The 27,614-nt window shown below is 39.1% G+C and overlaps 1 long non-coding RNA gene across 1 annotated transcript; it reads left to right on the top strand.

Moving 5' to 3' along the window:
- LOC126083261 (uncharacterized) lies at nucleotides 1–27,411 on the top strand. Its single transcript, XR_007518765.1, has 4 exons — nucleotides 1–87; nucleotides 7,854–8,043; nucleotides 21,332–21,423; nucleotides 27,321–27,411. It is a non-coding gene; the product is annotated as an uncharacterized LOC126083261 (long non-coding RNA).
- The last annotated feature ends 203 nt before the right edge of the window (nucleotides 27,412–27,614 follow it).

Here is a 27,614-nt window from a genome sequence, read left to right on the forward strand (position 1 = left end):
TGCTGAAGCCTGTAGTCTTTGATACTTATCAGTAAGTGCTTCGAGTCTTCTTCCAGCAACCAAGACTGCGTCATCTGCGTATCACAGGTTGGTAATGAGTCTTCCTCCAACTCTGATGCCATTTTCTCCTTAGTATAGTCCAGTTTCTTGAATTATTTGCTCAGCCTACAGATTAAATAAGTATGGTGAAAAGATACAACCCAGACACATATCTTTCCTGATTTTAGACCACACAGTATATTCCCTTTTTCTGTTCAAATGACTCCCACTTGGTCTATGTACATGTTTCTCATGAGCACAATTAAGTGTTGTAGAATTCCCATTCCTTTGAATGTTATCCATAATTTGTTATTATCCACACAGTCGAATGTCTTTGCATAGTCAATAAAACACATGTAAACATCTTTGTGGTATTCTCAGCTTTCAGCCAAGATCCATCTGGCATCAGCAAAGATATCACTCATTCCAAGTCCTCTTCAGGTAACCTTGCCAGACCTGGAAAAATGTGGCAGGAGCTCACCACTGGGGCTCAGTAAAGAGGATCATCCTGAGGATTGGAAATAAAAATTCCTCAGTGCCTTTGATCATTCAAAATATTGTAGGTATTATCCCCTGCCTTCTATGACCAAAAAAAAAAAATTACTACACAGCAAGTATAAGTAGGCATTTTCCTCTGAAGTGTGCAATGTAAAAAGAGGACTGAACTGTGAAATAGAACAGTGTGAGTTTGCAAGAACCAGTGGTGGCAATCACAGTGCCCTGTGGCCCCTGTTGTGACAGCCACACCATATTAATTGTTTCAAGACCAATTAGTAAACTGGAACCAAGCCGGGAGGTTGGGGTGAAGCAAAGAACTTAGAAGTATATCTAGAGAAAGATGGGCAGCTTGTAAGAGAAGAGGTAAGAAATAACTGGGGTTGTTCTATGAGATCTGCAAAAATTTAAAACTAAATGGGAGAAAGGATTTGTTCTTTGTAAGGAGACAATCTTTATTCTAATAAAAAGTAAATAATTTCAATCAGAATAAAATCCACCACTTAGCTTCTAGTGTAAAGTAAAAGCTCACTGAAGTTTGAATAAGGCTGTAACATTTTCCTTCCTCATTTTTTTTTATGTACAGACCTCTGAATTCTTTGTAGAAAGCAAGGTTATTAGAACAAAAGATATCTAAATGGAAGAACATTATGCCCTTCAGATTAGGAAAACTAATGTGGTTATTTTTGCTTTTGTTTTTGTTGTTCATTTTCTGAGAAAGAATTTTTGAACAGCAGTACATTAAGAAAAGTCTATAAAAAACAAACAAATTCAGAGATTTGCCTGGGAAAATAAGAGTGGTGTAGAGAGTTTTGTGAGCAAACACGAAGCAAATTATATACACTTAATATATTCTTCCCTGGGTTGGTTGTATGCTCTTTCTATCTGCATTGCACAGGCAGACAGGCTGTGCCTCAAACTTCTAGGCAGCCACAAGACGGCTAGGAATGTGGCATTACACCCACTGATATCAACCTCAACCTTTCCATGTGTGCTACATTCATTTGTGATCAAGCCAGACACAGGAGACACTTACACAGCGTTGCCAAAGTGAAAGCCATTATTATTACTTATAGAAAGCAAACAGTAACAACAGATTCACAAAGAAGAACAACTTACCCTTCTCCCAAATTACCTATGCCCATTTGAAGTCACTGGACAGGCAAGCTGTGGTTCAGGTCAAATGCTACATTCATGTCACCACTGCCTCTGGCTACCACCGTACTGCCCAGGGCTTCGGCTCTGCTGCTGAGCTTCACTGGGCCTTGCCTCACCGTGGGAAGGCCCTTGCATCAGAGCTTCCACCACCATGCTACCCAGGCCTGCCATGCTAACTGGGCCTGTACTGCCCAAGGACCCACATGGATCCTGTCACATCGCCAGTGGAAGAGGTGCTTGGCACACATTCAGGCCCCTGGCCTGTGCAGCGAAGTGTTACAACTCTTTTAGCTCTGCTGATAAGTGCTTGAAGGCATCCCCATTCTGCCAGCAAACCTCCTGCTCTGTCCGTGTGTGCCAGCAAGCAAACCACAGCCACCACCATTTCTCTGCTGCTCAGCTCTGTTGTGTTTGCCACCATTCTGCCTCGCCATCTGTGTTGCCTTCAGTGTTACAACTCTTTCTTCTAGGTCTAGGAGGTTCTCAATGAGGGGACCCTGGGTCCAAAGGACGTGCTGCACTCCAGACTCTTCTTGAAGATAGTGAGGCCCCCTTTGGATATCTGTGGGACTGGCCCTAATATAAGAAAACTCCTTGTCAGTTTCAAGGCATAGCCCACTCGGCAGGACTAGGAACTGACCAATCCCCCCGGTGTACTACAAGTCACTCAATTAGTATAATGATCAACCAATCCCTTACAAGACTGTGGCCCAGCCAATCATTTTGTAGGAGTTAAAAGGCCATGGTTAGGAAGGCCATAAAAAAGCAATTTGCTACACAACAGTAGTGTGAACATTTAATGCACTTGGCTGCTAACCAAAAGGTTGGAGGTTTGAGTTCACCCAGAGGCATCTTGGAAGAAAGGCCTGGTGATCTACTTCTGAAATACTAGCCACTGCAAACCTTATGGAGCACATCTCTACTCTGACATACATGGAGACACCATGAGTTGGAAATGACTTGATGGCAACTGGTTAATGTACCCTAATGGTGAGTGGGAGGTAGCATGTTATTTTAGGATCACTCATGGTTTTCACAGCCCTAATCCTGATACTTTGGAGAAAGCCAGCCATGGACATAGTCCTTCACCTGGGTCATAGCTCTGTATTGACAATGCTTAAACAGGCAGGCAAAGAGTTGCAGCTAGAGTTCATTTTGGCTAGATTTGTCTCCCAGGCTAAGTTTGGCTTCAGTACTTCCTGCATCAAGGTCCCTAGGTGGTGTGAACTATTTGTGTTCAACTGCTAACCTAAAGGTTGGCAGTTCAAACCCACCCAGTGGTAGGTACTATAGAAAAAAAGCCTGGTGACCTACTTCCATTAGGATTGCTGCCAAGAAAACCCTATGAAGCAGTACCTTACTCCTGGTACCAAATGTCTTAGACTGGGTTCTCTACAGAAGCAAAACTAATAAAGCATATATCAAAGAAATATCTCACGTGATTGTAGAAGCTGGAAAGTCCCAAGTCTATGGATTAGGATAGAAGCTTCTCCTAATTCATGTAGCCCCAGGGGCTGGTGAACCCAAGATTGGTAGGTAGGAGAGCAGAGCTTTTGCTCACAGGCTGTGAATATAGACAAATCCGAAGATTGGCAGGCAAGGCCGCAAGGGTTCTCCTGATTCACTTAGCTGTGGGGGCTGGCGAACCCAAGATTGGCAGGTAGGAGAGTGTGGCTCCCGTTCTCAGGCTGTGAAGATCAATGAATCCCAAAATAGGTAGATAAGCTGATAGCTCAAATCCCAAAAACAAGAAGTCAGACAAACAAGAGGAAGCCACAGGATCCAGAGCAAGCAAAAAGCCAGAATGTCTGCTTATATTTGGATGTAGGCTATGCCCCCAAGGAAACTTCTTTTAGACTGATTGGCTACTCACAGCAGATCCTATCATGGAAGTGATTACATATAAACACTGAGAATCATGGCCCAGCCAAGTTGACTCACAATCTTAACCATCACAGTCCACCCCCTGTCAACTTGACAAATGTACACATCTCTGTAAACCACACATAATCTCTGAATAAAGACAATTATAAAGTCATAGTTGTGCCTAACATGATACAACTAACACACATACAACCAAAAATGCACTAGCCCCATTTACATCTTACAAATGAAGAAAACAAAAATATTTGATGCACACATACAAAGCAGAAATACTCATAACAACTACAGTCCTTGTTTCTGCAACTGGTCATGTGGCCGTAACTGGTATTTAGAACTACCTTCTTCTACCACCCATTCCGTATTCCCTTTGCCCTCAACAGGCACCTCAGCTGGTCATGGTTCTTTGCCTGGTTGGGTGACTCAAACCTTCATTCCTGAAGGATCTGGGTCATTACTACTCATGTTAGAATTGGGTTGCTGTAGTTTTCCATTGACTTTAATTACAGGGCATGGCAGTAGTAAGAGACACCCTAAGAGATCTCCAGCAATCCAGACATACTCTTCTTTTTTCTTTATATATATCAGTCTGATTTCCTCTTGGTTATCAGGATCAGTCACACCAGCCAGTATGGTAACTCCCTTCTTTGCCTGTTGATTCAGAGGCATAAGGAGCCCAAAGTGGCCAGGTGGCATTCTTAGCTTCCAGTTCAATGGAATTATTGATGTGTCTCCAGGTGGGAGCATTCCTCCCTTTGGAACTAAGACCTACAGAGCATAAGTTCGGGGGGACAGGAAGCAATGAATCAGAATCAACTTAATGGCAACTAACAACACAACAGCTTTTTGCCTCTCTATACCTCATCTCAATACCTAAATTTCCTCTTCCTCTCTGCTGCTCTCCAGGGATGGCCAATACCCTGATAGGCCTGCATCACACTTGACTAAAACTCCCAGCCGTTCCCTGCTTTCTACTTCCCATCCTGTATCTGAATCTATTAGAACTCTTTGCTCAAATAGATAATTATAGATTGGTTAATTCTGTTAAAATATAAAACCAGCTAGTCTTGAGAAAATAAAATGCTCAAGACCAAGTAAAGTATTCATGTTTCCAGAGGGCTTCTGTGGGAGTAAGGCAAATAGTGAAATATCTGGTGCTTCAGGAAGCTTGTGTAGGAGATTTGTTTAATAGGGTAGGTCCCGAGTGCTGCTTTGGACTACCACTCACCTGACAGCATGTGGAAGTTGCATTTTCAGCCATCACACTGGGCCAGTTTCTTCACTCCACTCCTAGATAATGGGGCAATGACCTTTACTATTTTCTGCAATGCTCTGGATCCTACACAGTGCGTTTGTTTTCTAAGGAAGATACCTTAAGTACCTAAAGCAGTTTCTATATAGAAGGAGCCTGTAGAAAATGATGAAAAAGATAGATTTTGAGACTAAATCTGATGAAAATAAAACCACCCGGTACTTTGTGCCAGCTTCCTTTGTGCCAGATATTACGCTAGGTGCTCTATATACCTCAGTTGACTGAATCGTCACAACAAACCTCTGATTTAATTATTTTTATGCCCATTTTACATATTAACTGTGGAAACTATGATTTAAAGAGTTTATGTAACTTGTTCAAGGACCCACAGACAGTGTTGGAATCAGGATTGGAAACCAGTTCTCTGACTCTAAAGCCCTTATTCTTAATTATCCAGTCTGGTAGTCATTACTAGTCAAGCACTCATTGGACTAAAAATGATTCTTCCTTTCATTGACAAATTACAAGAATTTCTATAAAGTCAGTCTTTTTGCATTTTGATTCATCTACAGAGTAAATTACCCACATAAGCATGCTTAAATTCCACGTATTATTGTATATTATGACAATAATTGAAAAAAGAATAGAAAAATTTAAAGAAATTGTGAGAAGTAAAATAATCATTTCAATAGAAAATTATCATATTCTAGTCTTATTCTGAGATAATGAATTATCTAAAATAACCATGGTCACATTACTTAGGCAGAAGAAAATTGTAAGCACTAAAACACAAATGTTTCATCTCTGAAATCAAACACTTGTTTTGCTTGAAAAATTTTCTTTCATGTCAAGGGCAAAAGAACAAAAGTGATCTATCTGTAGTGTGTAAAACCCATTGCTTTCTAGTCAATTCTGACTCATCCAGTGCTGCTATAATGGAAATATCACAAATGGATGGTTTCAACAAACAGAAGTTTATTCTCTCACAGTCAGGTAGGCTAGAAGTCCGAATTCAGGGAGTCAGCTTCGGGTGAAGTCTTTCTCTGTCAGCTCTGGAGGAAGGTCCTTTTCATCAATCTTCCTTCGGTCTAGAAGATTTTCAGCACAGGAACCCCGGGGCCAAATGACACATGCTGATCCTTGTGCTGCTTTCTTGGTGGTATGAGGTCCTCATGTCTCTCTACTTGCTTCTTTCTTTTATATCTTAAAAGAGATTGGCTCAAGGCAAAATCCAATCTTGTAGATTGAATCCTGCCTCATCAACATAACTGCCACTAATCCCATCTCATCAACATCATAGAGATAGGATTTACAACATATAGGAAAATCACATCAGATGACAAAATGGTGAACAATCACACAATACTGGGAATAACGGCATAGTCAAGTTGACAGATATTTTTGGGGAACACAACTCAATCCATGACAGTGACTTCATAGGACAGAGTAGAACTGTCTGATAGGATTTCCAAGGAGTAGCTGGTGGCCTCAAACTGCCAACCTTTTGATTAGCAGCCAAGTTCTTAACCACTGTGCCACTAGTGTGTAAGGACATCTTAAAATTGAGGCACCTGGCATGACTAAGTGACTGACATAAGTCTGAATCAATCTCCCTTTTGCCCTAGATCCATTTCTACTTTCAAAATATGTGCATACCCCCCTCCCCCTTGAATGATCAAGTATGTAGCAACCCTTAAAACTTTGATAAAAATATTCTACTCTCAGAAAGGATGCTTATAGACAAAGTTATAGTTTACAGTTAAATAAGAACAATTCAGAAAAAAAATGACAAAATGTTACCCAAAAACATGCTTATATAAAGTTTTTCTCAGGAAATTTCTTATGAAGCTTGTCCCCAGGAAGTCTGCAATTAACTAACATTCTGAAAGGTTTACTTGTGAATCATGTATAACCCTGTCATGAATTGAATCCTGTCCACCAAAAATATGTGTCAATTTGGCCAGGCCATGATTCCCAGTATTGTATAGTTGTCCACTATTTTGTGATCTGATGTGATTATCCTATGTGTTGTAAATTCTAACCTCTATGATGTTAATGAGGCAGGATTAGAGCCTGTTATGTTAATGAGGCAGGACAAAATCTACAGGATTAGGTTGTATCTTGAGTCAATCTCATTTGAGATATAAAAGAGAGAAGCAAGCAGAGAGGAGAGGGACCTCATTACCACCAAGGAAAAAGAGCCAGGAGTGGAGCATATTCTTTGAATCCTGAGTCTCTGCACTGAGAAGCTCCTAGACCAGGGGAATATTGATGACAAGGACATTCTCACACAGCCAACAGAGACAGAAGGCCTTTCCCTGGAGCTGGAGCCCTGAATTCAGACTTCTAACCTCCTAGATTGTGACCAAATAAATTTCTGTTTTTTAAAGGCATCCACTTGTGGTGTTCCTGTTATAGCAGCACTAGATAACTAAGACAAACCCCCAGCCCTTCTATACAAAAATCACTCTCTCCTTTCAGTCTTTGCAGCATTTGGTACTTTACCAAATGTTTGCCCAGCTTCAGCTGTAACAAATTCACAATAAAACTCTATCATTTCTCTTCCCACAGTTCTGGTTAGTTTTTACTCTTTGACAGTATGGAAGATTATTTCCTATACTTGTTCACCAAAACCCAAGAACCAAACCCATTTCCATCATGTCAGTTCCAACTCATGGTGACCACATGTGTCACAGCGTAGAGCTGCTCTATAGGGTTTTCTTGGCCATAATCTTTACAGAAGCAGATCACCAGGTCTTTCTTCTGCAGAGCTGCTGGGTGGGCTCAAACTGCCAACCTTTAGGTTAGTAGTCTAGCAAAATCCATTTGCGCAACGCTGGTGCAAAAAAGAAAAACATTTTAATTATAGATTTAGCAACATTAGAAAAAAAAGCTTAGTTTCAAACAGTTCAGGTGTATCAGGATAGGATAGGTAATGCTCAGCAACAATAACACCTCAAAACATAAAATGCCAGTGACTTAAAACAACAAAGGTTTACTGCTTTCTTGCGCTTCGTGTCCATCACAGGTTAACTGGGAAGCTCTGCTCATCATTGTCATTCACGCACCCATGCTGACGGAGCAGCCACCATCTCAAATGTTGCTTGTGCCCATGCCAGATGGAAAAGAGAAAATTATGTAGTGTCCCTCACAGGAACTGCACAGAGTGGGGCCAGAGCAAGAAATGCTTTTGTGTACCCATGCCTGGGTGGGAAGAGGTAAGAAAGCCATTACTGTCTGACACAGCAATTCTTGTTTTTCTTTTGTCTTTTCTGCTTCCTCTTTCTAGAACTGCATTTTTCTTCCCCTGTGATTTCTTTGTGCTTTACATCAAGAAGAGTCTTGTCTTAAGTTTGCTTTATACAATGTCAATTTTTGACATGTACAACACAGATTACCAGAGAATATTTAGAACTGCCTGGTAGTTGTCTTCTGAGAATTTCCTATGATTACTGTGGTGAAATAAACTCTGATATACATAATACAGGGCTTGTACTTTCTATCTACATAGTAATTTTTTTTTCCCAAAATCATTTTTGGGGTTTGAAATATGGTTCACTTTAAGATTTTCATTTTTGGGGTTTGAAATATGGTTCACTTTAAGATTTTATGTTCAGCTTTATATGTAGAACAACACTTTCCCTATACCAAACTAAACCGATATATCATAAAAGGGATATGTTCTACGTTGGCAGAGGAATGGATGAAGGAGGATGCTTTATTAGTGTGAATTATGTTGTCGTGGTGATTCCTAGGTGTGTTGAGGTTGAACATTTGACTTTTGTGTTTCCCACCTCTTCCCTGACTCTAACAGATGCTGTTTGTGCTGCACCTATTGCTCCTTAGGTCCCTTTTGCATTTTTGTGCATGCCCGTTTGACTTCTAAAGCTCAAATCTACATTACTGTTGGAAGGTTGCCCTCAGCCTGCCAGAACCCACTCTGCCTGCTAGCATGGAAGATCAGAACTGCTTCCAAATTAAAAAATTACCATCACCCCCAGGGGCAGCCCTTAACCAAAACACTGGATATGAGGGTATAAATACTCTAGCTTCCGTGCCCTCAGTTGAGATAATTCTGAAAAAAAAAAAAAAAAAAAAAATTCTGAGGCATGTGTAAATTGACATGTACAACACAGATTACCAGAGAATATTTAGAACTGCCTGGTAGTTGTCTTCTGAGAATTTCCTATGATTGCCCACAGTGGAAATGGCTTAATTGCATGTCCCTTACTGGCTGTCTGCTCTTCTCTGAATCATCTCTTCATTCCCTTGATGGTCCCACCACCTCCCAAATAAATCACAGCCGTTCCATCATTGCCTCAGAGTCTAGCTTCTAACGAGTCCCAACTAAGACGCTTACCAAGTGCCAATTTAGAGTAAATATATTAAAATATCAATTCAATGTTGAATTAAGGCTAAGGACAATGCAAAATGACAAGTCCGAGCTAAAAGAAAGCCTTTGCAGTAACAGCAGTGAGGCCCCAAAAGTAGCACACCACTCCTGCAATATTATGCACGTGAAAGGCTTGCAGGCAAATACCTTAGAAAAATGCTTCATATTATATCCCTCTTTTAGAGATTCACAACGTGCATTAACGTATCACCAAAGGCTCTGTGAAGTCCTACACAAAAGAAAACCTGTTTAATAGCCTTTAGTTGAGAATTTCACAAATTGTGTTTGACCACAGAATTTTTTTTTCTCCAAGATACCCTGTAAACACAAAATGCATCCTTAAAAATGCTTATTTAAACTGAATAGTAAAGAAGAATAAAATGTTCATTTTTATATACTCACACTGCACTAATTTAGATTTTGAAAATTCAACCTGAACCGGGCTAATTACATTCTATGAAGAGTGAATTTGCTAAAGCTTAAACAGATTGCAAGACATTATTCTTAACCTAGTCACTTTTTAGCTAAGAAAATAGCATTTCAAAAACATTAGTGGAATTCATTGCTATCTAAATAGAGGATGGCAACTTCAAGGGGCTCTCACCTAGGTATTAAAGGAGGCTGCTTACTTAGAAATCTTAGAGCTGACCAGTTGTTCGAAAACGTTAAGCACAGTGGTAAGTATTTATTAAATGCTAACTGTGTTTTGGGCACCAAATATTTCTCAAAATACTTTATACTGCAGATTCTTTTTTCACTCAGAATAGCCTTTCCACGGAAAAGAAGAGAAAAAGTAGGTATTATTGAACTCAATTTTCAGGCACATTAGTTACATCTGTTTTGTTTTTGATTTTGTGTTTAACATTCAACTAATGAGTTCTGTTTGTAAGAGACTGAGTCTAGATGAAAGGTTATATAAGGTTGTTTTATGAAAAAATGTTTCTCGGTCCAAATAAACACCACTCTTTTAAAGAGCTAAAAATTATTAAGATTGATCTTATCAAATTTATATTTTTAAAAAATGTTTAGCAAGAATATGATGAGGGTAGCTTTCAAGTTCCATTGGAAGAGAGACGAGGAAACAAGCTTCTGACATGTAAATATTCAGATGTGAAAATGGAACATTGTTATGTAATGAAACTCTAGTAATAAGAGAATGGCCTTTTTGGTTTTATAGATATTTTGAAATGATAATTTATGGAACTATGATCTGAATTAACAAAAGCGGAGTAATTCCTGACTTATCTAAGCAGTAAAATTTAATATTAAGTAAATAAAATATTTCAGAGGATACCTATAACCATTAAAGCACTCAGTGTAAACTTTTAGAGTTTCTTTCCCCAGCAGCTATTCAAAATTCAGATGATTGTATTATTCAAGACAGTCTCAATATGACCTAACTTACTGGATTGAGATAGAGAAATAAATATAAGTTTAGAAGCATCTTAATGCATACTAGGCGACTGTTGCATTGGAGTAGAAAACTCAGCAGCCTTAAAATGAGGACAATGGACTGGTCAAACTATATGGCCTCATAGCTACATGACTCAATTTCTCTAAACTTCAGTTTCTACATCTATAAAATTAAATATATATATGTATATATGTACACATATATAAAACCTGTTGCTGTTAATTCAATCCTGACTCATAAAAAAATCCATTGCTGTCTTCGAGTTGATTCCTACTCCTAGTGACCCCATAAGACAGAGTAGAACTGCCCCACAGCGTTTCCAAGAAGAGCCTAGTGGATTTGAACTGCTAACCTTTTGGTTAGTAGCTGTAGCTCTTAAACACTACACCACCAGGGTTTTCTCTGACTCATAGTGACCCTATATACACATAAAACCAAAAAAAAAAAAAAAAAACCCATTGCCATCGATTTGATTCTGACTCATAGCGACCCTACTGGACAGAGTAGAACTGCCTCTTAGGGTTTCCAAGGAGCACCTGGTGGATTTGAAATGCTGACCTTTTGGTTAGCTGCTGTAGCTCTTAACCACTATGGCACCAGTGTTTCCGTCTATATATATATATACACAAATATATCTATGTATAAACAAATATTCATATATATACATATACATGCACATATATTAGGATTATTGTGAGGATTAAATAATACAATGCATACGAAAATGGTTTTTAAGTTCTAAAGTGACAAACACATATGTGATGATTATTACTAAAGCTGTGCAGAATTATATTTCTCTGTTCTTTGTCAGGGGTCATCTTTGAGTCTTTAGATTTGCTGTTTGGTTTCAGCCACTGGTTCTTAAAGTCAAAGGACTGTGGGGCTGAATCATGTCATTCTTGTTAGTGGGATCTTATCTTAAACTTTCAAACAAATTAATTGACCTTGGGCTTTTTTTTGTCCTTGTTATAACCACTTCACATTTATTTGAACTATGGTCGGTTATTTGGATTCAAACTTGAACTCAAGTATCTACACCACTACTAGAATAACTATGTGATGAAGTAGTTAAGAGCTAGGCTGCTAACCAAAAGGTCAGCAGTTTGAATCTACCCTAACCCCTCCAACATGTTAGCTCTTGAATCAGAAGACTCCATGTCCTTACTCTCTCTCAAATATTTTTAATAATTATTGCTTTTGCTTTGCTGAACCTTTACTAATATTTTGCCTTTTCTTACGCCTATTTAAATCTCAACATTTACTTTAAATACCCTGTTGTTGTTAGTTGCCCGGTTCTGAGGTATGTTCACAATTGGTGTATTGAAACCATTGTTGCCACTATTGTGTCAACTCATCTCATGGAGGGTTTCCCTTGTTTTTGCTGACCCTCTACCAAACATGATGTCCTATTCTACTGATTGGTCTTTCTTGATGGTATGCCCAAAGTAAGCAAGAGGAAGTCTGCCCATCCTTGCTTATAAGGCAACCATTCTGGCTGTACCTCCTCCAACACTGATTAAATACCTTGTCCTGCAGATGTGTGTGACAGAGAGATGTGATTTTAATCCACATCCTAGTAGTAGTTATTGTCCAAATGGGTAAACCATACTCCATAATTCCAGATGGTTACCTAGAATTTAATCAAAAGTCTACACTCCACAACACAGCACTCTTTATTTCTGACCAATACCAGAGGTTTTGTTCATTAGCCTGATAGATGCTATCAATGGGGTTTCATTAATAAAATTTCATTAGTGGAAGACATGAACTGGCTAGAATTATTTTAAAGAAATTGCTTACATTTTTGTATAAGGAATATAAGAGTCTGACAAGCCTAGAAGTCTAATACCCTTCAGAATGCCCTTTGAGGACTGAGTCCAAAATGGTTTTGTATCCAATCCCCAATTCAAAGAATTCTGCTTACTTGATGCTGTCTTCAAAGTAAGCACCATCCAAGTTTTTTTTGTTATTATTATTTTTTATTAAACCTTTCATGCAATGTGTGACTGGAGCACCTAAAAGGAAAGAGAGCTCACAGTAGATTGTATGACTATATTTGTACTAGTTGGCAATAAATGTTTCATATGTGGCAAAATTCTGTTTGAGGTCTGATGTCACTGTCACATGAGGGAGAGGTTGTAAGGCAGAACCCTACACCCTTCATCAACTTCTATTAGAGGCTATTAATACCAAAAAAAGACAAAGTCAAGCAAAACAAAACAAAAAAACATAAGTAATTGGAAACAACAAAACTGACTGCAAAATTTGGCCTATATAGCAATGTGGAATTTACACAGATTTTAAAATAAAAGCAGAAACAAACATCTTGCCAGGCATCAAAATCTGAAAATGGAAAAGCAGTACAGACTTGTCCTCATGTTCATCTAAACGCATATATGTTTAAGAATAGACAGGAGGAACTCTGGGGACTATTTCAAAGCAGATCACGATACTCCACTGGTGAGAAATTAGAATGGCCGGCACAGCAAGCTGGTCTGGATTTGGGGGAAGAGACATTCCCTCTTCTATTTAATATTTGACTGTGTATAACGTAGTAGGCAGTGAAATTGAGAAAAATGTTGCCATGGGTGGTGATAGGACGCTAAACAAATTTGGAAAAATATAAAAATTATGAGGTGAAATGAGCCCCAGTGATAAACCAATGAAGGTGAGCTGTCTACTTCTAACCCCCAATCAGGTGATCTACTTCCAAGACGGCTGAGACAGAAAGCAGATCACTGACAATTAAAAATTATTAATCACTGGGTATTTGACAAGGTCCTTGGGTGGTGCAAAAGGTTTGTGCTTGATTACTAACCTAGAGGTTGGCAGTTCAAACTCAGCCAGCAGCAGTGCAGAAGAAAGGTCAGGTGATCCGCTTCTGTAAAGATTAGAGCCAAGAAAACCCTATGGAGCAGTTTTACTCTGTAACACACAGGTCACCATGAGTCTGAACGGACTCTATGATAACATTTTTCTTTGAAGGGGGTGCTTGACAGAGGGCATGAAACTTCAGAACGAAGGAGTTAGAAGTTTGATACATTTACCCTGAAGTTGCAATCTGTCAATCAATATAGAGTTTGCACAGAGAAGGGAGGTAGTGTTTGACTTGATTAAATGGCCTCATTAAGGAAGGAGAATCATCTCAAATGACTTGGTGTTTAGCAAGTTGACTTACACCTCCTATCACAGCTCCGGTAGGAGGAGGAGTGTTATGGATTGAATTGTGTGCCCCCAAAATGTGTGTCAATTTGGCTAGGCCATAATTCCCAGTATTGTGTGATTGTTCACCATTTTGTCATCTGATGTGATTTTCCCATGTGTTGTAAATCCTATCTCTGTGATGTTAATAAGGCAGGATTAGAGGCAGTTATATTAATGCAGCAGGACTCAATCTACAAGATTAGGTTATATTTTGAGTCAATCTCTTTCTAGATATAAAAAAGAGAAGCTAGCAGAGAGACAGGGGACCTCATACCACCAAGAAAGCAGCACCAGGAGCAGAGCTCTTTCTTTGGACCCAGGGTTCCTGCTCTGAGGAGCTCCTAGACCAGGGGGAGATTGATGACAAGGACATTCCATCAGAATTGACAGAGAGAGAAAAGCCTTTCCCTAGTGTTACCAAATGCAGTGGGTTCACCACTTGTACTGTCGTTAAGGATAACTAAGAGTCAAGAGGATTTAAAGTAAAAAAAAAAAAAGTAAAGCATAGTTTATTACTCAAAGTGAGTAAGCATACAGGGAGATTACTCTCAAAGCACTGCCTCTCTGAACAAAAAGCTGGAGGAATTTTTGTGTTACTCAGGAAAGGGGAAGTCATACATATTCATTAATTTTCTGGGAAATAATATGTATATTCAAAAGGGGTCAGGCTAGGATTTGGCACAGATGTGACCGACGAACTTTCCTCTTCTGAAATGGGCTTGGTCACTCCTCGATGACTTATATCCAGTGATTTTGGTTCTCTGGCATGAGTTTTTAGTTCTTAGGAAATACTCACTATGGGATGGAGTCATCTGTGCATGCCTAGGATTCTGGTTCTAGCTGGTTGATCTGAAAAACAGCTGTAAGCTGCAAGATTAGGAAGAAGAGACAACATTGAGTTTAAACTTTAATCATAAAATGTTCTTTTTAAATGGTGTTAAACAATGCTTTGCGGTTGATACTATTCTTTCTCTACAAAATTTTTAACTGACACAGCTTATTGTTTAGGGCATCTTCTGTTCCTAGCTTTTCTCACTAGACCTGGCCCCTGAATTTGGACTTCTAGCCTCCTAAGTTGTGAGAGAATAAATTTCTCTTTGTTAAAGTCATCCACTTGTGGTATTTCTGTTACAGTAGCACTAGGTGACTAAGACAAGGGAATGTCTTTTTATCCCAGAGATATAGGCCAGGAGAAGAAAATTTGTGGCCTCATTATGTAACGACAGTGGTACTGAGTGAGATTTGCTGGTGGTGATTCATATTGTATAGGGGCATCTTGAAACCGAGGCTACCGGCATGACTGTGTCTTAGTTATCTAGTGCTGCTATAACAGAAATACCACAAATAAATGGTTTTAACAAAAAGAAATTTATTCTCTTACAGTCTAGTAGGCTAAAAGTCCAAATTCAGGGTGTCACCTCCAGGGGAAGGCTTTGTCTCTCTGTCGGCTTTGGAGGAAGGTCCTGGTCGTCAATCTTCCCTTGGTCTAAGAGCATCTCAGCGCAAGAAGCTTAGGTCCTGGAACTGCTTTCTTGGTGGTATGAGGTCCACCTTTCTCTGCTCACTTCCCTTTCCTTTTATCTCTTGAGAGATAAAAGGTGGTATGGAACACACCCCAGGGAAACTCCCTTTAGATTGGATCAGGGATGTGACCTGGATAAGGGTATTACATCCCATCCTAATCCTTTTTTTTTTTTTTTAACATAATCTAGTCTTGCCTCTTTTTAGTCTTGCCTCACTAACCGTAGGCAGAGATTAGGATTTATAACCCACAGGAAATTCCACAAAATGGAGGACAACCACACAATACTGGGAATCATGGCCTAGCCAAGTTAACAGATATTTGTAGTGGACACAATTCAATCCATGACACTAAGCAACTGACACAGGTCTGAATCAAATTCTCTTTTATTCTGCTTTCAAAATATATGCACCCCCCTTTGAATGAGCAAGTATGTGGTTATACTTACTTAAGGCTGTGACAAAAATATTTTGTTCTCAGAAATGATGCTTGTAGACAAAGTTATAGTTTGTGGTTAAGCAAATAATAAGAATGTTCCAGAAAGAGAATGATGAGAACATCTCCCGAAAAGATTTTTATATAAGATTGTTTTCAGAAATTTGCTTACCAGTTTGCCCCCAGAAAGTCTGTGATTAACTGACAGTTTACTCATGACACATGTGTAACCCCAAAGCCCCTCTGTAAAAATTTCTCTCTCCTTTCAGACCTTGGAGCACTAGGTATTTTACCAAGTGTTACCCCAGCTTCGCCTATAATACATCCTCGATAAAACTCTACCATTTCTCCGCTTACCGGGTTCTTGTTATTTTTACACTTTGACAATATTCAGAAAGGTTGTGCTTATCATCAGGCAATTAAAGTACTTTAGAAGGAAATCAAATATATTTGAAATTCGTAAATGCAGTTTGAAATGTTTGCATATATTTAGTTGAATATATTTGTAAAAAAGACCAAGCATTTATCAAAAGCTCCTTAAAGCAATTTTTTAAAAAATCACTGGGCTTAGAAAAATAACAAAACATTTCTAAGTTGAACTTAAAAGTGTAATGAAGAACTAGAGATGTAATTTATAATTCAATAAATTAAATTTTCTTTTAAATCCTTAAAAGCAAACTTTTCTGTATACTTTTCAGATATTATAACATTTAACTTATCTACGCTAGAGAGTGGAAACCCTGGCTTAGTGGTTAAGTGCTACAGCTACTAACAAAGGGTTGGCAGTTCAAATCCGCCAGGCGCCCCTTGGAAACTCTATGGGGCAGTTCCACTCTGTCTTGTAGGGTCACTATGAGTCGGAATCGACTCGACAGCAATGGGTTTACAATAGAGAATGCATTTGAGTGTTTAAAACTTAATTATAAGGAATAAGATTTTAGTTTAAATCTAGAGAATTGCTAGTCCAGAGGACAGAGACATGCGGCTTCCTTTGAAATAGAGAAGCCTAATCTAAATAAGGGAACCCTGGTGGCCTACTGGTTAAGTGCTATGGCTGCTAACCAAAGGGTTGGCAGTTCAAATCTGCCAGGGGCTCCTTGGAAACTCTAAGAGTCAGTTCTACTCTGTCCTACAGGATCGCTATGAGTCGGAATCGACAGGAGGGCACTGGGTTTGGTTTTGGTTTTGGAATCTAAATAAAGAGTCCCTGGGTGGTGCAAACAGTTAATGTGCTCAGCTACTAACCTAAAAGTTGGAACTTCTAGTCCACTCTAGGGTCACTATGAGTTGGAATCAACTCAGGGCAACGGGTTTGGTTTTTTGGAAAAAAGGCCTGATAACCTACTTCCAAAAAATCAGCCATTGAAAACTCTATGAAGCACAGTTCTCTTACACACCTAGGGTCGCCATGAGTCAGAATCAACTGGATGGCAAGTGTTTAATCAAGAAAAGGCACTAGAGAGAAACTAAAAAATGAATGCCTGTAAACAATTCTGTTTAACATGTGAGATAATCTTGTTTTTCACATAAAGAACTTCTTTAACCGTACTAAACCACCATAAGTCATAGAAACACATTATATATTTGTGGAGCACTGGTAGTGCCGTGATTAAGAGTTCAGCTGCTAACCAAAAGGTCGGCAGTTCAAATCCACCAGCAACTCCTTGGAAACCCTGTGGGGCAGTTCTACTCTGTCCTATAGGGTGGCTATGAGTCAGAATTGACTCCACAGCAACAGGTTGGTTTGGCTAGTGTCAAATAAAAAACAAACTCAGAGTTAGATAGGGAAAAGCTTTATCCAAAAAGAAAAAGGTGAAAGGTACTACTGTAATAGTGGGGGAGGGGAACTTCTACAATAGGCATAACACTTCAATCATAAGATCTACCAGGATCTCAAAGTGTTAGGGAAAATGCATTTTTTTCTCTTATAGAGACTGAAAGTAAAGAAGAATGAGCAGGTGACATTATCAGATAGTAAATCAGAATGTTTGCACTGAGGCCAGCTTATTACCTGGGAGGGGCGCTTAAAGAGGGGGTAGTATGTTGGCTCAGGATGAGGGTGGGCCAAAGTTCGGGGACTTGAGGGAAAGAGGAAGCTTAACCAAAATTTAATAATACTTTAATTGCAATACTATTTTAGTTGTAATCCCACATGTAGATCATGTTTAATAAAGCTTAAACATTTTTCTTCTTATTGACCAGTGGGGATAAATAATTCAGTTTACTGTTTATGAGGCAAGGAATGAGAATTTGGAGGGTGTAGGTCTGGACTTGTCATAGGTAAACAAGGGGGCATCCATATAACTTATCTAAGTTATATGGGAAGGGTGGTTATTTGCAGTAAGCCATTTTCCAGAACACAAATTATGGAACCATCACTGTTTTCTAGTAACACAGAGTTTGGGTAAAATTCAACATTATCAGTAGGTTTTAAAATGGTGCTCAAATATTTCTGGGTCTCAAAAATGATTGAATATTTGGAAATATACCAAACCAACTACTGAAAGATTGGTGATTGGAATAAAGAAGTTTTTTTTTTTTTTCATTAAATAAACTACGAAGAAATAATTTAAAATTCTTAATTAAAAATTTAAAGATATTATTGGTAAGACTGTAAAGGACAGTTGCTTCAATCTCTTGTTTAAATGTTTGGCCAAAAAGACTAGGTAATTTATGAGCACGTTTGCATAGTAAAAATGCCATACATTTAAATATGTTTTTTAAACAATCTTTTTATTTTTCATCAGAATTTTAATCTCAATAAACAAACAAAAAACCTGTCCCTTTTAAATCATGCTAATAGCAAAGCTCTTGTTATAAGTCAACCAAAGAAGAAGAATTAGAATCAACCATCCCCCCCTCCTTTGGAAAAATTAATATAAACTTCTCTTTTTTGCGGTGAGATTAATTACTTTTGTGTGTGGCCTTTCCCACACAGATAATTGTGCAGGGCTGTGCAAATAAGATAATTGTGACCCACGGAGGGGATTGGTCAGTTTTGCCTTAAAAGAGAGCCAATTCCAGGGCAGAGAGGAGGAGCCCACCACCACCCAGGAAGGAGAGACCAACAGGAGAGACCCATCAGCAGGAGATGGTGCAATGGGCTTCCTGGCCTATGGAGAGAAAAAGCTGAATTCTTCTGGGCAGAGACTGAGGGCCAGGGAGAAGCGTACCTGCAAGCAGAGCTGGAGAGAGGCTATCCTGATGGAGGAATTGTATCCTGAGTGTTCCTGAGTCTGAATTATAACTGTATTAAAAACTTCCCTAATAATTGTACGATCTGTGAGTTCTGTATGGCCATTGCAATGAATTATTGAACCCAGTAGAGAGTGCTGCAGGAGGGATACTTGGTGTCAGAATTGATAGAGATGAAGGAGAGAGGGGGCATGTCTGACCTCTACCTTATAGGAATCAGCCTTGGGCTGTTGATCTCAGTTTTCCTTCCCCCTTGTGGGGTTGAAGGGATCAGATACCTCCCCCATGCCATTTTTACACTTTTTTTTCTACAAAATTTATTCTAAGTTTGGAGATTTGTACATTAAATGTCCTTTAAAATTTTAAATGTAATTTGAGAATATTGTATAATGAGAAGAAACATATTTATCGTTAATTCCAAAGAGCTATAATTTAGCTGGTTTTTTCCTGTGGTAATAATTACAGCTACAACAAGATGCAAAATTGAGAATTTGGGGCATGGTACATCTAAATTTAACAAAAGAGTTGGATTTGGATTTCTGCATTAATACTAAATCCTAAAGATTTATTAAATGTGATTTGTATCTACTTATACTCTCCAGAATAGTGGTCCAGAGCTATGACTGCTAACTAAAAAGTCAGCAGTTGGAATCCACCAAGCACTCCTTGGAAACCCTATGGGCGTTCTACTCTGTACTATAGGGTCACTATGAGTCAGAATCAACTCGATGGCAACAGGTTTGGTTTTTTTTTGGTATACTCTCCAGAGAAAACATGCACATACACTCAAAATTTTGCATCCAAAATCAAGAGACTCACAGACTAAAATAGCATTGCAATTAAAGTTTGTTAACAATTATAAAAATTAGAGTATTTTATTAACTGGATTTAGTGAAAGCCAGATAATCTGAAAATATGAATCTATCTAACAGTTTCCACTAGAACATTCTGGGTAAAGTTTAATATCAAATACCTGACACTTTCTAAAAGTAATAGCTTAATAATTTAATTGAATATTATCTTGATTTAAGTCCCATTTATTAACATTCTTAATTGGCTTTTAGATGTGTTTTAGTCGTCTAGTGCTGCTATAATAGAAATACCACAAGTAGATGGCTTTAATAAAGAGAAATTTATTTTCTCGCAGTCTAGTAGGTCATAAGTCCAAATCTAGGGCCTTGGCTCCAGGAGAAGTCTTTCTCTCTCTGCCGGCTCTGGGAGGAAAGTCTTTGTCCTCAATCTTCCCCTGTTCGAGGAGCTTCTCAGGCACAGGGACCCCAGGTCCAAAGGACGTACTCTGATCCTGGTGCTGTTTTCTTGGTGGTATGAGGTCCCCAACTCTCTGCTTGCTTCCCTTTCCTTTTATCTCTTGAGAGATAAAAGGTGGTACAGGACACACCCCAGGGAAACTCCCTTTACATTGAATCAGGGAGGTGACCTGAGTAAGGGTGGTGTTACAATCCCACCCTAATCTTCTCAACATAAAATTACAGTCACAAAATGGAGGACAACCACACAGTACTGGGAATCATGGCCTAACCAAGTCAATACACAAATTTTGGGGGGAACATAATTCAATCCGTGACAAGATGTTTTGATTTTAGATTAATGGATATTTAACCAAAGGCCGTTGGGACTTTGAAATCTTCTTGTTATGTTCCCCTATAAAAATAAGGATATTAGTACCCATATCTGAAGTCAACTTTCCATTTTGATCCATGACTTAAAAGAAGACATTAAACAAATTCTCAGGAGTTCATTGCAAATTGTATGCGATTTCAAAATAATAATTATATCTTAGATACCCCTAGAGAAATATTAAAAACCTCCTGACTGAAACTGGGTCAAGATAATACAAACCAGGAGAATATCACCGTGATACTTTAGGCTGTGTGGTGGTTAATGTGTGTCAACTTGGCTAAGCCACGATTCCCAGTATTGTGTGGCTCTCCTCCATTTTGTGACCTGATGTAATTATCTTCCATTCTATGATATTATGTAATTATCCTCCATTTTATATGTTGTAATTCCTAACCTCTATATGTTAATAAGGCAATATTAATGCGGGGTGTACCTTGAGTCACAGCCTTACAAGAAAGTGTGACTGAAGTTACACCCTTGCTCTGATATAGGAGAGTTTCCTTGGGTATGTGACCTGCATCCAATATATATGTGGATGCTTTGGCAAGGCTCTCCCTTGCACCAGATCCTGCATCCAGCCCCTCATCATCCGACATCCAGTTCTTGGGTCTTAAGCCTATAGTTTGACCTGTCAGTTCTGGGATTTGCCAGCTTCTGCAGTCCCGTGAGCCACCTTCTTACCATCTAACCTGTCGATTATAGGTTCATCAGCCTCTGCAACCACATGAATCAGGAGAAGCCTGCAGCCTGACATCTGACCCATGGATTTGGGACTTGCCAGCCTCCACAACCATGTGAGCCATTTCCTTGAGATAAATCTCCCTATATGTATTTATATGTATACACTTCATTGGTTTTGCTTCTCTAGAGAACCAGCTCTTACAGACTGGTAAAAGAATCCTGTACAAGATAGGGAAAAAAGAGATGTAACTCAGAAAAAGGTGAAAGACAAGTTAAGAAATGTCATATGCAAACAAAACAGCAGGGTTAAAATTGTGCGGACTAGGACTTCTGCTTCTGGGAAGATGGAGTAGATGTACATTTCCTTATTCCTCCGACTAAGTACAACTAAAAACTGTGGATGTCATATGTAGGCAGACAGGCTAGGCATCTCAGAATCCAAGGAACAACACAGTGGTCAGTTCCCTGGGTTTTCTTTTGCTTCATGTATCCCAGACCTGGAGATTAAGAAGCCAACAACTTGGAAATGCCAGCAGGCACAGACTAAAAAAAGCTCCATTACAATTTTGCTGCCTTTAGTTAGAGGATCAGGAAAGAAACAGCCTAGCAAGACAGAAAACTTTTAGGCAAAAACCACTCTACTCCAAAAACAAAAAGAATTGTGGCCATACTCCCACCCTCACAAGGCTGCAATGAAATTCCCCAAATCCCCTGCCAGAGACTGGTAGATAGGCAGTATATGGAACTAGGTGGTAACAAGGACTCCCACTCCCTATGGTATCAGTGGAGATGATATAGGGAGCTTCCCTGCTGGGAGAAGAGACCTAGTAGAAAATCAACACTTTTACGACCACCCAGCAGTAAGGCAGCCACACTCCCACTACCCTGGTATCTGTAGAGGTTACAGGGAATCTAGAATTCTTAGCCCTTCTAGCTGATGAGGAGCCTCCACCATACTTTTGGTGTCAACTAAGACTGGGTGGGAACCTGGACTTCCATTCCTACATGAGAATAACAAGAAAGGCACTGCACCCTTTCCCTGCCAGAGTGGGTATGAGAGATCCACCTAAAACAGAAGGGTTAAGTAAGATCTAGCATCTCTTAACATAAAGCCCAAAATGTTCAGGCTTCAGTCTAAAATGACTCATTATACCAAGAACCAGGAAAATCTCAAATTAAATTTAAAAAGACAATCAATAAATGCCAACACCAAAATAACAGAGATGTTAGAACTATCTGACAAAGATTGTAAAGCAGTAAAGGAAACCCTGGTGGCATAGTGGTTAAGAGCTACAGCTGCTAACCAAAAGGTCAGCAGTTTTGAATCCACCAGGAACTCCTTGGAAACTCTATGGGGCAGTCCTACTCTGTTCTATAGGGTTGCTATGAGTCAGAATCAACTTGATCGCAACACATTTTTTTAATGGTAAAAATACTTAAATGAGCAATTATGGGCACTTTTAAGTAAAAAAAAAAAAAATAGAAAGTCTTACCAAAAAACAGAAGATATTAAGAAGAAGTAAATGGAAATTTTGGAACTGAAAATTATAAAAAAAATAGAAAATTATAACTATGATAAAACTCAATAGATGAGTTTAACAGCAGAATGGAGGAAGCAGAAAAAAGAATCAGTGAGGTAGAAATCAGGACAATAGAAGTTACCCAATCTGAACAACAGAGAGAAAATAGGCTGGTAAAAAATAACCAACAGAGTCTCAGGGATCTGGGACCTGTGGGATTATAACAAAAGATCTAACATTTCTGTCATCGGAATCTCAGAAGGAGAAGTGAAAGAGGGCAAGGTTGAAAAAGTACTGGAGAAATGTTAGCTGCCTTCGAGTTGGTTCCAACTCATAGGGACCATACGTACAACAGAATGAAACACTGCCCAGTCCTACACCACCCTCACAGTTGTTGTGCTTGGGCCCATTGCTAAAGCCACTGTGTCAATTTATCTCATTGAGGGTCTTCCTCTTCTTCGCTGACCCTCTACTTTACCAAGCACAATGTCCTTCTCCAGAGTTCCTCCTGATAGCATGTCCAAAGTATGTAAGACGAAGTCTCACAGTCCTTACTTCTAAGAGACATTCTGGCTGTACTTCTTCCAAAGGATTTATTTGTTCTTCTGGCAGTCATGGTATATTCAATATTCTTCATCAACACCATAGTTCAAAGGTGTCAATTCATATTTGGCCTCCCTTATTCATTTTCCAGCTTTTGAATGTATATGAGGCAATCAAAAATACCATGGCTTGAATCAGGCTCACCTTAGTCCTTAAAGTGACATCTTTAGAGAAATAACTGGAGAAACAATGACTGAAAACTTCCCAAATTTGGTAAAAGACATAAACCTATAGATTCAAGAAGTTGAGCAAACCCCAACAGGAGAAATACGTTTAAAGTAATTAAGAACTTGGCTGCTAACCAAAAGTCAGCAGTTTGAATCTGCCAGCTGCTCCTTGGAAACCCTATGGGGCAGTTCTACCCTGTCTTATAGGATCACTGTGAGTGGGAATTAGCTGACCACAATGGGTTAATGGTAGTGGGGCAAGGGTGATGTGGGAGGCTGGGGGATGGTGGAGACTGAGATACCACGGAGAATAAAAATGATGCAGAAAATGAAGACTGGGATATTTGCTTTGCATATAGATTAGGGTGGCTCGTAACAGGTTGTTTTGTTTTTTAATGTGTATCTCAGTGACACAAAATGTTTTTATAGTGTAAGATAATTAATAACAGAAAACTGCAAGGAAAAATTATGTAATATAAATTATTTTTATACACTTGGAGATTATTTCTACTCTTAATCAGAATCTTCAAGTTTCCATTTACAGAAAAGCCAAAAACCCATTATCATCAAGTCGTTTCTGACTCATAGTGACCCTAAAGGATAGAGAATGGCCCCAAATGTTTTCCAAGGCATAAATCTTTACAGAAGAAGACTGCCTCATCTTTCCCCTGCTGAGCGGCTGGTGGACTCTTACCACCTACCTTTAGGTTAGCAGCTGAGTGCTTAACCACTGCACCACCAGGGCTCCTTTCCATTTACACAAAGTTTCCTTAATTCCATAAGCTAGAAACAAGTAAGCTATTGAAAGTAAACTACTTTCAATGTTCCATTAATTCACTCCTGAAGGACCATTTGTTGTTGTTTTTATTAGCTGCCGTTGAGTCAGTTCTGACTCAAGGAGACCTCAAGTGTGTCAGAGTTGAACTGCTTCACAGAGTTTTCAAGGCTGTGACCTTTCAAAACGATCACCGAGCCTGTCTTCCGAGATGCCTCTGGGTGGGTTCCAACCACCAATCTTTCAGCTAGTAGTCAAGCATTCAACCATTTTCTCCACCCAGTGTGCACACTATCTTAAGGCAAAGGTGGTTCACAAATTGTTTGTGTAATCATTTCTTTTCTTTAGATTTATGTTCCTTTGTTCTTTAAATCTCAGCTAATTTGAATTCATACACTTAGAAATAATTTTTTTTAGTACAATATTGTTCCAAAGAAAACTCACTAAGTTCTTTTCACTTCTCACTATTCAAAAGCAAATATAAACTTACATGAAATGACTGTTTCTATTTGACTGCTTTTTTTTTTTTATATAGACTGTTCATGCCTAGATGGGAAGATGATTCAGTTAGGCATATAACTGCTCCCTCCTAATTGGAATCATTGGTGTCTAAAGATTTAGAAATTTATGAGAATGTCAAGTTGATGGAATTTAATACAGAGAACCAGTTCCTAGGACGCTTTTAATAGGCTTTGGACATGCAAAGGTTATAAAGCTATTGAAGCCTGAAGGTCCCTTTGAGAAATTACTGATAAAAATTACTAACACTCTCTAGAGAAAACATGTACACCATACACTCAGAATTTTACATCCAAAATTAAGAAACTCAGGGATCATCTGAAACTCATCCATATAATCTAGGGTAAATATTCATAAGGCTAGAAGACTTTAGAAAAGCAAATTCTAAAGCTGTGGAAAGGAGCCCTGATGGCACAATGGTTAAGCACTCAGCTGGTTCTAACCCATAAAGATTACAGCCAAGAAAACCCTCTGGGGCAGTTCTGCTCTGTCCTACGGGATCACTGTGAGTCGGAACGACGGCACACAACAAAAAAGATACGGATACAACTGTTTCTTCATATCCAGGACCAAGTCAATATTGGTAATAATCCTCTAGGATCGTCAACATGTATACTTCCTTTTATCATCCCCTTCTAAAAAATAAGTTTAATAGAGATTAACAGAAACTGACAGGCATAAAGACCTTAAGACCATCTGCTTATGGTGAAGAAAATGAAACCTAGGGAGTAAGTGATTTCCCCAAGATTGTACCAGTTGTTAACTTCGGAACCAGGTCTCAAGATTCACAGGCCACAGCTCATAGACCATGCATTTTCCCCAGAAAAAAACGAAGATCAGATCCTCAGCAGCCTGAGGTCTGTGATGCCACTCTTAATGTTAGTGCTTATGTGTGTTGTAAAGGTTAGAAACATTTGAGGTATATTATCTACTATTTCACACACCTCTTGGAAATGTCCTCATGGAGGGTTGCATATTTGGAGATTAAGGTGAGTAGCATCAAAATCCAGATGGCCAGCATGAAATTAGCACTAGAATAAAATAGCTGAACCCTCTGGCAATGCAGAGAGGGTATCTGCTTTCTGTGTAGGATGGGCATTCTGGTGCTGAGAGTTCACACTGGTCAGCACCCATAATCATGATGAATTTAGTATGATTCAGGCCTGTAGCTTCAGGCTTGCAGGCTTTAAGCTGAATCTGACAGCTTTCCTAGTGTAATACTGTCTCTCAGGTCGCCACACATTAACCAAGTTTTCTGAGTCCAAAGCATAGAACCAGAAAGCCAATTTGTTAAATTACAGTGAAAAGTACACTGTGACAGGAACTGCCCTGAGGGCAGATCTATAAAGGAAGACAAATCCTAACCAGAAAGTTGTTTCTGAACTTGGAGGCCAAATAAGAGAGGTTAGATGAACTCCAGGCATCATCTAAAAGGTGTAAATTATCCATCTCACAGTAAGGATGGTGTTGCTTAAGGAAACCAGAATATGTAAATTTTATTCTCTTTCTCTCTCCACTCACCCTCCTTTGTAATTTAAGCCTTAGGGCTTTATTCTCCACTTGAGGCACGTGTCAAGTAATTTGCAGTCCTTCTCTCTCACTTTAAATCCAGCACAAAGGTAGAGGTAGTATTATGAACAGTAAGTTCTGCTCCCATACAACCTTGATTTTCGAGGCAAGTGCTCTGTATGTTTCTATAATGATCTCAAATCCCGTAAGGTATAAGTCGCTATTATGCTTTCAAAATACGTACGTATAAGCACTAATAACATGGACTTAGAAATATGTGTACTTTTGTGAGGCTCTCTAACATTAACTATAAGTCATTAGTAACTTGTAAGTCATGAGAAAGTTGTTCAGAAAATTTCTGAACTTAGACAAAGAAGCATGTGAAGTCGTAAAGAATGTAAACAAATTTTAAGTTCAATTTGACCCAGCATGCTGTGACACAAGAAAATGTAGCATAAATCTAAACAACCTCCCTAATTTCTGACCTTGAAGAAAAGATGAGCCATTTGGCTACTCTCTAAACCTGCAGAAAAAAAATACTAGTCTTAGATATCACACTGACCCTTGTCCTGTGGAATGAAGGTGACAAATTAACATATAAACCTTAAATTCCTGCTCACTCACTGACAGAAGGCAGAGATTGAACCGAGATTCTGTCTGTTGCTTGTGAATTTGGACCCTATCTAGGTCCCCAAGACCTCTCCTTAAACGTAAAAGCTTGAAGTCTAAAGATTTGAACTCTAATCATCAAAATAATTTGTAATTGTTAATTCTGACTCTCCAGCTTTAAGTGAATATTGTGAGGTCTTCCGTGTATGTCTTGCCATGACTACCCTGCAGTAAACTAAACAAGTTTATGCATGACAAGTTTGAGTATTTCTCTAGTAATTTTCTAAGATTAAAATCCTACACAACAGGAATGAATCTTCCCAACCCAGTGCTGGAGTGCTCATTCCACAGGTTCATGAGAACAATGCATTCACCACCACGCAGCCCAGGGGAGAGGAGCTGAAGACCGTAAGTCACTACAGTCATGCATTGCTTAACGTAAACAATACCGTTCTGTGAAATAGGACAGTATGTAATTCAAACATTGTGTAAACACCATATTACAGTACACACAGACAATCCCTGGGTTGCCCAGCCCCGCCCACTGTTCCACCCACCTGAGAAGCAGGAGCAGCCCAGGCACCCTCAGTGCCCACTGCCAC

Source organism: Elephas maximus, chromosome 1 (assembly GCF_024166365.1).
Source record: "Elephas maximus indicus isolate mEleMax1 chromosome 1, mEleMax1 primary haplotype, whole genome shotgun sequence".
Classification (NCBI taxonomy): domain Eukaryota; kingdom Metazoa; phylum Chordata; class Mammalia; order Proboscidea; family Elephantidae; genus Elephas; species Elephas maximus.